Source organism: Oreochromis niloticus, linkage group LG1 (genome assembly GCF_001858045.2).
Source record: "Oreochromis niloticus isolate F11D_XX linkage group LG1, O_niloticus_UMD_NMBU, whole genome shotgun sequence".
Taxonomy (NCBI): Eukaryota; Metazoa; Chordata; class Actinopteri; order Cichliformes; family Cichlidae; genus Oreochromis; species Oreochromis niloticus.
This window is the reverse complement of record NC_031965.2, coordinates 40,168,264-40,178,819: the sequence shown is the minus strand read 5'-3', so window position 1 is coordinate 40,178,819 and position 10,556 is coordinate 40,168,264. Positions and strand designations below refer to the sequence as shown.

The following is a 10,556-nucleotide window of genomic DNA, read 5'->3' as shown; positions in this document are numbered from 1 at the left end:
TTAAGACGTCTCTAATGTGCAGGGCCAGGTTATTCCAGAGGTTAGGAACAGCCATAGAGACGGCCCCGTCCCCTCTGGGCTTCCTCTTGGACCTGGGTACCTCGCTCGTCAGCTGACCTGAGATACTACGACACAAATGCTGCTGTAATGCATTCGTGTAACCTTGCAGGACATGGAGCGGCTCATCCCGTTCATTCCACCAAATGGAAATTCCTTTGTCAGACATCATTGTGAATTTTGTCAAAATTCTGCCTCTCCTCTTGTCATACACACTGACCACAACCTGTTAACATTTCTGGGGTCACTTAAAGGTTATTGAAGTGTTGTTCTTGTAGCCCTATCATGAAATCCTATGATGGTAAATGTGAATGACCACGGCAAACCCGACGGCATGAATATACTTTTTATCCTTTATTGACACACACAGAGCTGCAGCTCTCCCGCTGCCAGCTCAACATAGCCAACAACAACATCATCACAGGACCCAGTGCTATGCTTAAGTTGGCGGCGCATGACTGGGCATGACCGCCTTCCCTGCACGGCACCGCAGGCTACGCCCTGCCACATACCCCCATCGCCCGACTGAGGCCGGGGAGGGGGGTATCAGCCCGGACCGTCGGCGACCCCGGGGCCTGGCCAAGCAACAGGGAGGTGTGAGTTCAGGTGGCCGGCGAAGCTGGTCCGGAGGTCTGCCACGTGGCAGGTGGACGCGGCGCGGCCGGCACGGTTGTGAGCCCTAGCCTACAGGCGGCTGGGCAGATGTTCGGCGTGCACCGGCTTCTGGTGGGGGTGAGGCCGGTCTGGCGAGCACACCGATCTCAAGCTTGGCGCATGCCTCGCTCGCCAGCTCCAATCGAGCAGGCTCCCCTGGCACGGGGACCTCCGGACCCTTGCCCGCCCCCTCGACCACCGGCAGGCGCGGACCCCGGTGCGCCTCCTCCACCTCCAGCGATGGCGTGGCAGGTTCCTTATGCGCTCTTCCCGCGCTGACCTGCGGCTTGGGCTGGGCAGGTGGGCGAGCTGGTGGTGGGCCCAGCAGATGCTCCACATCCCTCCTCCGGGGAGCAGGAACGGGTGCAGGCCCCTGCCGGGCACAAGCCGCTCCCACCCGTGGAGTGGGGATGGGTGCGCCGGCAGGCTGGGTCCTGGCTGGTCGCAATCTGGAGCGCTGGAACAGACCGGATCTCCTTGCCAGATACTCCATCCTCTGCAGGTGGCGCTCAGTCTGATGCTGCAGCTATTCCTGCCGGCGGTGCCACACCGCTGCCTGCTCCTGCTGCGTGGCCGCCAGCTCGGCCACCATTTGCAGCAGCTCCTCCCTCTGCTGGCCCAGTCCTGGGTCTGCCGTGCCTCCCGTCCTGGGTTTCTACATCACTGTGGTGGAATTAAGGCATGAATGGTCCAAGGATCATAGTTTTGAGCCATTTTATTGGGCACTTCTCACCACAACAACAACCAACCCCTGAATCCCCGTTTTAACAGGCGGGCGTGATTGTTGGATGCCGTGCAGGTGCGTCTGCACGGCACCGCAGACCACGCTCGCCACAGTAAAAATAAAATATACAAAAATAAGCTTAACATACTGTTTAGATCCATCTAACTTCCAGTATTTATCCATGTCCATGGTTGCAGCAGTCTAAACAGAGACCCCCAGAGCTCACTTTACAGCTCTTCTGGGACGGGTTCCCAAGCCAGAGACAGGTCTGCCCCAGATGGACATTCACGAGGTGTCCTAATGCTGGACCACCTCCGTTTGGATGTGGAGGGGTAGCAGGTGTATTGTGAGCTCCTCCTGAATGACCGAGCTCCTCACACTATGTTCGATGCTAATCCTAAACACCTCCTGGAGATGACTGTGAAATCGTTCTGTCAGACACTACCCACAGCTTGGGCCAAGTGGTGAGGGCAGAACTAACTGCACAGCTTCACCTCCAAGTGCAGTTCTTGCTTCACTACCAGTGCAGACTTTTGCAACAGATACTTTGACTCGTCCATCAGATGCAGAAACCCACCGTGAGATTGTTCACAGAAACATGTTTTCATCAAACCTTCAGCAGCGCACAGCGAAGCTCAAAGAGTGATCGCTGCTCGCTCATGTGAAGACATCTGGATCTTTGCCTCAGAAAGCAGGAAAACGGACAAAAAACGGAGAGAAGACGCTCAGCCAATCACCAGTGTGTGCAGATTCTCTCTCTTCTCGCAGTGCAGAATTGAGACTGACGTTTTATATTTTCCATTGAATTACACCTCATATGAAATTCACTTTGAACAGTTTGAAATCTTAACTTCCTCTTTGGCGTGGCATTACAGCTCCAAAAATAAATATAAAAGGGAAGAGCAATCATTTTACCCCAGCAGTGTTGATCTGTCAATCCTCTGTGTGATCTGAGGATTTGAATCAAAATGAAATAAATAGGTTAAAATGTACATCAGTTATTCATCACAGACCAAAGTCACATTTTCTCCCCTTTCTTCCTCACAGCTAAGAGCAAATACTGACACATGTACTTCAAGGCTCCCCACTGCACGCTCAAAGAGGGGCTTGGGCTTCATTAAAATTTCATAAGGTCATATTAATTAGAGACGGAATATTTTTCTGCACGAGAGTGATGAAGAAATCAGAGAAAGGGGCCCGGAGGATGGTTTTGATTGGTTTGGCGTCAGAAGGTGAACGGCACAAGACTAAAGCAGGCGCTTTGTTCTGAGGGCCGGCTCTTTGTTCGTCTAACCCACGACTAATTTGTTCGCCCGCCCCCACACGCGTGCTCGGCCGTATTTCTCTTTTATTGTATATTCTTTTTTAGTTGAGCGTGGCTGATTTGAAATGCTAATTAAACATATTTTTAATGTTCTCTGTGCTCATCAAGCCGGCCTCGTATATCAAAGTTCTATTGATGTTGGATATCAAAGAGCTGATTACTGAGAAACAAATTTCAATATTTGAAACAATTCTGAGGTGAAGCGCAGCAGACAGGTGGGGTGGGCTTCATGCTTCGAGGCAAACAGTCACTTGCTGTTTCCACGTTAAATGTCATCACGAGAGAAGCACGTTGTACGGCATACCTGCGGACAGCCTGTCAGCAGGTTACGCAGGATCTGCGAGTCCACATCAAACCCCAAAACCAAATCTCAAAACACACGAAGAGAAATAATTAGCAGCCTGCTCTGCATCCCCAGTCTCTTTTAATTAGACTGAAAACAATAGCAGAAGTAGCTGCGTCTCTGATAATAATAACAGTGAAATAGGAACAAGAACAATGAGCCATCAGAGGATCCTTCCTGTGCAGCAGCACTGTAAATGATTCGCTCTCACTCCGAGTGTCTGATGGAGCTAATGCCATTAACTCTCGCTGCCACTTTCCAGGTCACTAATTCTTCAGCTCGGAGTTCATTGTGCCCACACTGCAGCGCTGTCTCCATAACGAGGTTATTTCTGGGTTATTACCCTCCTCTGTGATGTGGCACCTGATGGAAGCCGTGAAATTGATATAAATCAAAAACAGTTTGCGATGAACAAATTGAATTATTGGCTAATTTTTACAGCCCTCCATCCCTTGAATCTGCATATTCAGAGAACAAACAAGTGAAACACCTTTACACCTGGAAGCAGCGTTTATGGACCGGGTTTAGAGCGACACCGTGGTCTGGGAGGGGCTGAGACAGTCCGCTGATAATAATAATATTCAGTAAACGATGCTATGTTTTTATTTTCATACGTTTGTGTTTTGTATTTCAGCCGGCCACCTGAACTGTATTAGCACGCAAGCTAACAAAGACATTAGCCATACTAATTTAAATATAATTGTGACCCGTGGTAGGTACCCATTTAAAATAGGACAGAGCCGTAGGCGCACAGTCAGTTAAAAAGAGTTTAATTTTTAATACAAAATAAAAGTAACAGTGTAACAGCGGCACCTAAAAACAATTAAAAACTTTACCTTATTAAAAACAATAAAACTGTATGATTGCCCGTGAGACAGGACAAGCGCTGCGGGGAGCCGTTTAAGAACAAATCGACATAGAACACAGGTTAAAAAGGGACGGCAACTCACACATGACCCCAAATGGGCAAAACACTATAGAAAAAGTCAAATCTTCAGTGCCGTCTTCACTCAGGCCCACTGCTGTGCATGCAAAAGCGGCGAGACAAAAAAAGGATTTGCTTTCCACGCAGCGCCTTCACTGTCCGCGACAATATATATATATATATATATGTATATATATTAAGGTTAAAATACTAAAAGAATCAATATCTGTGGTGCCTACTGATACAGAAAAATAAAACAAAAAAAACAAAACAATCGACAGCCGCAGCAGTCAGTCTGTCGAATTACACCAGTTTAAAACAAATTAAAACACACTGATGTGTCAGGTCCTTTGCCCGCAGCCAGAAATCCACTTGGCAAAGCAGCAGCTCGGTACTCTGTGAATAAAAGGCAGGAGATCACTTACGCTGGACAGTGAAACACAGGAATATTCCTCAACTGTATTGTTTTTGTTACCTGTCCACAAGTTCGTGTCACACCCTAATAAATGTGGGTCAGTGGCGATGAAGTCCACTATACTGTTCTCACAGGAGCAATGTTTCCCACCTGCAAGGGTGCAAATAACTGTAAACCTCTGCCAACAGCCAGAGCTCAAGTGGTACATTTTTGTGTAACCTACTGTTCTAACAGAAGTTTAGGGGGACCCGTATCAGACTTTCATAGAAAGTTGAAAAACACCAACTTGCCCAACTTGGACCAAGTACTCGCAACTTCAGGTTTGCAGAGAAATATCCAATTGCCCACACCTGCGCTTATGAAAGGAGCAAAGACCAGCTCCGCCCACCAGGGGCGGTTCCCAGACTCCAGGTCTCACCTGTCACATAATGAAACAGAGGATTTTCTGAGTACTGTGCTCACTTTAGGAGTCCTTAAAGACTTGCAGCCAACCACAAGAGATTTGGAGTGCTTTCCTCATAGCGACACGTTTGAATGTTGCAGTTAGCACCAGCGGTTTCAGGAGTAAATAAAATCATGGTGACGATGGAGATAATTAAGAGAAGAAAAACTCTGCTGTGGTGTTTTCACAGCTTCATACATCTGTTCATACTCATCAGGTGAGAGTTTTTAACTATCTGCTTTGTCAGAGTCAGTAAATGAGAGTTTTGGGGCATCTCTTGGTCAGGAAGCAGAGGTGTTACTCTGGTATTCCAACATGTAGACGACTTTTTTAAGGACCTCCGGAAACACGGCCGGTTAGATCTCATTTTCAAATCAACGGGCAGTGTGTGAATAAGCAGAGTTTGCAGAAGAACATGTGGCATTTGTCTTCCTCGTATTTGTCCTTGCAGTTCAGTTTTCAATTATCCCATCAGGGACGAGCCGAGATTCCCAGACAATCCCATTTCCAGGAGGCAGGTGAGGCGTGAATGTGAGTGCACGGGGGAGGACAAGGCTGGCATTTGACTCTGCTGAGTAAGCAGAAGATATGCAGTTTGCCAGGTGAGTGGGGTTACGGGGGGGTGGTTGTTGAAAGGAGGAGAGGTGCGACGGTGTGGTAGGTGTTAATGTGAGGAGTGGGGCGGGGGGGGAACGAGGCCTGATGACTGCTCACTGTGGATATGCTAGTCGCTCGTCACATTAAACCTTCATCGGCTCCATTAATGACACGCAGACACCCCTCAGGTGGACTGTGTGACCCGATGGCAGATGGGAATGTCTCCAAATCTGTTTCCATGGAAATATATCCTCAACGCTCAAGTGAACCTGCAGCTCACCTGTAAACATCTACCAGCCCGTATATTAATATATTACCAATATTAATATATAAACATTATGCTTTTTTTTGCCTGTGCTCACATGGATGTATGAAAAGTTGTTTTTTTTTTGTCCAAAAAGACAAAAAAACACAGATTCTCAGATTTAAGTTAATTTAAATAGTTAAAAACAAAAAAAGGATTGTTGTGTTTTGGAAAAAACGTTTTTAAAAACAACAGGTTTACTTTCAGCTGAACTGGTTTTAAACACAGTAATGATGTTTTATTATTAATGAAGCAGAAAAAGAGTGAAGACGATTTTTCTGCTGATGTCGTATTTAAACATGTTCATACATGTGTGTGTCCGTGCAGCGAAGCCTACCTCATAACGATGTGTGTGTGTGTGAGTGAGAGCACAGTGGCGCTCAGATGGCAGCTGCTGAGGCTAATCCCGAGCCTGAGGGACGCAGCCCGGCCCCCAGTGTCATGCCATCCTGCCAGGCCTGACGGAGGTGCATTCAGCCGACCGCTTAGTGTCATCCGACCGCCGTCACTCAGCCCGTAATCACATGACTGACAGACAGGCGGTGCCTTTGATGGCGGATTTTAGGAGTGCCGTCGTGTGTGTGTGTGTGCCACAGGAGGGCTGCCTGTTCTTCATGAGGACGGATGATTCTGATCCAGCTTAGTGATGAAGATGATGATGAAGATTACCTTGGTGGGGCAGCGACTCAGCTCAGAGGGACCGAAGAGACACAAAGCCTCAGATTTACTGTGTGTGTGTGTGTGTTTAACCGTGTCACACACGCCTCACACTCCAAGTGGTAAAATCTGAAGTACACATGTAATCACACGATTATGATAATACACATCAAGTGTCTTCTTAGATGACAGTGTGTGTGTGATGGTGAGTTGTGTTTGAGTTTGATGGGGTTGGCGGTGAGCATGTTCGCAAAAATCCTGTCGGAGCGCCAATGTGCCGCGTTCTTATTGACTGCAAAATCAGCGGAAACAGGTGACCGCTACCTGCTGATACTCACTTACTGATCCTTGAAGTGTGCAGGAGTCGCGTGACCACCGTGGACTAGTCGCTGATGGTGTTTGAGATGAATCAGACGTTCATAAGTCACATGACCTGTGATTATTTCACAGCACAAAAATACTTCAATTATAGAAGAAATTATTTAGTCCAATTCCATAACTGTCCCGCAGCAGTGAATTAACTTCTTTCATTACAGGAGGCGTGGTACAGGTTGATCGCTGCTGCACATCATTGGTTAGTGGGCGGGGTTACTGTTTGAAGGGGCATGTTTTAACCCAAACCAATGTTTTTTCCAGCGTCTAAGGGAGGGGTTTTAAGCGCAGTAGCCAGTGAGTGAAAGCAAAAGCAAGAACCAGTCTCCATCCGATAAACTGTGGACTGCTTGATCTGCTTTCATTGGCAGCGGCGATGATCCTCCACAGGAAGTGCAGGTCAAAGCCGCACTTCAGGGAGAGACCTGGAAATAGAAACGATGCAGAGGTGCACAAGAAGATGATCTTGAAGGGGATCGACCTTCCCACACCTCACACACGATGTTCAGTGAAACATCAATGTTAATCTGATATGACTCCACCTGTTACACCTGCACCAGACTAGCATGTGACCTGAGCAGGTAGCACAGCCAGTGTGACTGTATGATTGTTGTGAAACTTTAGCTTTATACATGAAATATAAAATACATATATTTTAAAATGGTCTGTCTGCCTTTGTTCCTACATATAAATCTGGGTGTGAATATCTCAAACACTTACTGAAGATAAAATCCTGAATGTGTTAGTGTTTTTTTTTTTTTTACCATCAAATGAATCAGGATCTGTAATTCGGCATAGTCACACTGAAAAATGTCAGAATACTGGCTAGTTAAAAGAAAAAGTGTAGCGCTTTACAAAATCCCAAAACTAAAAACCTTGCAATGCAACAGACAACTAGTGATTGTTTCTGAATGATAAAATAAAGCTCTGAGATTCTCAGTCAAAAAACGAAAAAAAACATGTTGCTTCTATTCGAGTTGATTATAGTTAAACCACAATAAATAAAAAAATATCAGTAGATAATTCCCTGTGCACAACGTCACATCTTTTATATGTCGTCTTTACATGTCCAGTTATCGTCCACTGCAGCGGTTGTTTTGTAACACCAGGCTACTGAACGTCTAGTGTTGTCGCCAATACGACCTCCGTGTATGGGCTAAAATGTGGTTGTTGTGGACGTCATTTTAGACGTGGTTTTTTGAATGCTTCCAGAGGCTCTGTAGTCCCATGTTTGCAGAGGGTGGAGGCGTGTTTTCTGTTCAGAAACAGTTATATGTGAAGGAGTGCAGAGCGATCAGCGAACATCTGTGATGGCGCGGGCTCCTGAGCTGAAACAAAAGTGAGCAGCTGATCGGTGGATATGGAGCAGAAATATATCCAGCTTCTCACAGACAGTCTGCAAAATGTGCTCATCGCCAAAGACCGCCGTGCAGATAGTCCAGTTCATAAATGCACACTGTCACAAAATCTCTCCATCCTCCCATCGATCACAGCCACATTCGCCTCCTCACATTAAAACAGCATACCTACATGATGCAAATGCCCTTTAAAACTTATTAAACACATTTTACTCCTTTTAAAAGGAATTCAAATTTTTATTCTAAATACTTTCAACGTTTTTGATATTTCAACACATTTTAATACCTGACAGTTTTAACCTGGTTACAAAAAAGTTGATTAATTAAAACAAATTAAAGTTAAAGAAAAACAAGAAACTTGTGCTGAATAAATCAACAGGCTAACCCAAATAAACCGTGTTTGTTTATAAATGAGCTGTATTCATATTTCATGTTGATAACAACAACATTGATATTTTTAAATAACAAAAATAAATGTATTAATGATGTAAATTCCCTGCACCTGTCATAGATGTCCAAAAAAATGACCCAGTCCAAAGTTCAAATGTTGAACGTCATATTGACGTCCAGGTTGGGTCACAGTTGGACGTCCCAATTGTGCACCTAGTTTGGACGTCATATAGATGTCCACAACAGATGTCTATAATCAGCACGTCTGTCCAATGTTTAGTGGGTCTGATCTGAAGTTTCCAGATTGTACTCTAATTATATTTGTGACTAAGAAACATGTTTGACTGTCGCCGATCGTTTCTAAAATGTTCCTTCAAATTGCAGAGGGCTGATCTGAAAATGTTGTAAAAATGTTCCGATTGGAGCTGGAGTGACCTCGGTGAGTTTAAAATGATCATCCCTGCAGTGTTGTTAAAAATCAATCAGTTTTAATGATCATTATTACTCTCATTTATTGTGCGGTGCCTCTGTTATGTGTGAAACAGTGCAGGGTTCAAAGGGTTAACTGCAGCTGCGGCACGTTTGCTGCTCATTAGCGTGTGTGTGTAGGTGTGTGTTTTTTCTAAATCAGTGTTTAAAGTGAGATGCACTGAGAGAAAATATGTTTTCAGTAATAATGCGACAGCAGCCAATAAAAAGGCTCCAAAATAAAGGTTTCTTCTTCGTCTTCTTCTTTGAACTCGGGAGTTTTCTCTGATAGTGATCCTCTTAAATGAAGTGCCTGGGCTCTCTCACCGTCACTCCTTTAATTTAGTCATTATAATTAACCATTAACTGGTGTCAGTTTCTGGGCCACTAACAGGCCCACTCAGTTCTGCTTGTCTGCATTATCACAGTTTGGGGGAGAAAGTAAATTATAATGAAGGCCTATATAGTCCAATTACTGATAAAAGCAGCTGAGTGTGCTCCTTGTAATTAGGTGCCAGTATCCCTCCTTCCTCCTCCTCCTCCTCCTCACAGAGTGACATGTTGGAAGGAATATGAGCCTAAAAGCTATTTTTTGTACCGCCAGCCTCTTTCTGTGTCCTTAACCTGACAACTTTCAATCACAGGTGAGAGGTCACCGTCTCATCTCACAAACACTTCCCTGATGTCGTCAGAGGACACGGAAGCAAAAACAAAGAGGAGTAAGGTGAGGAGGATGAGGAGTGAAGGACTGTGGGACAGCGAGAGGAAGCGGCTCCTTCTGTTCCCGCTCTAATGGGATGGAGCCGAGCTGTCTCTTGTAGCTCGGTCATGTAGTTCCCCACCAGAGCACTTACAAGTCAGCCCTGGTAATTAAACTGTACCATTCTATCCCTCCTGTCAGGTGAGACAACATGCTTTGGAGGAGCGTGAATTAAGAGAAGCGATGGCTGGAGATGAACAGAGGAAGACCAAATTAAGGCTGCAGAGTGAAGGGCTTTGAATGCAGTGTTAATTCGAGAGACCGGACAAGAGTTTTTATACATGACTGAACTGTGTGGAGAAGAAACTTCACCTCAGATCTTTCTTCTCTGAAACAATTCATTTTAACTCCACGGAAACATATCAGCCCACATTTACTCATTTCTGGTGCAAGTAAGTCTGATATTAGCCCAAGTTCACCTGACGGGACGCACAGATTCATTTCTCCCCGCTCGGGCTGATTTCTGAAAATAAATCATTTCTGTCTTTGAACCCTTTAAAACTCCAGCAGGTTGATGTTTAATTAAACATAATTTTTACCCCTGTGGTGTTTGCTGAGTTGACAGGAAACATCACCTTCAGCGGTAACTAGATGATTCCTAAATAGCACATTTCAACTCTACCTGAGCTCTCAAAGTGCTTCACAGGACTTACCTCTACCTAAGTGTTTTATATCTACCAATCACACACAGTCATACTCGAGGGGATGCATCAGAGAGCAACATCTTGCCTGGGGATATTTGTCCAGTAGATTGGAGCAGCCTAGG

General features: G+C 45.5%; 2 long non-coding RNA genes across 3 annotated transcripts; one reads left to right on the top strand and one right to left on the bottom strand.

Annotated features, from left to right (window-relative positions):
- Positions 1-4,233: 4,233 nt before the first annotated feature.
- LOC109203246 (uncharacterized) lies at positions 4,234-4,742 on the bottom strand. The gene is made up of 3 exons (XR_002063168.2): positions 4,666-4,742; positions 4,503-4,592; positions 4,234-4,423 (listed from the first exon to the last, which is right to left on the bottom strand). It is a non-coding gene; the product is annotated as an uncharacterized LOC109203246 (long non-coding RNA).
- Positions 4,743-4,854: 112 nt separating this feature from the next.
- Positions 4,855-7,433, top strand: LOC106098171 (uncharacterized). 2 transcript variants are annotated; one of them, XR_001224317.3, is made up of 3 exons: positions 4,855-5,101; positions 5,360-5,486; positions 7,079-7,433. It is a non-coding gene; the product is annotated as an uncharacterized LOC106098171 (long non-coding RNA). The 2 variants fall into 2 exon arrangements; XR_003220939.1 differs by lacking the exon at positions 7,079-7,433 and adding an exon at positions 6,113-7,068.
- The last annotated feature ends 3,123 nt before the right edge of the window (positions 7,434-10,556 follow it).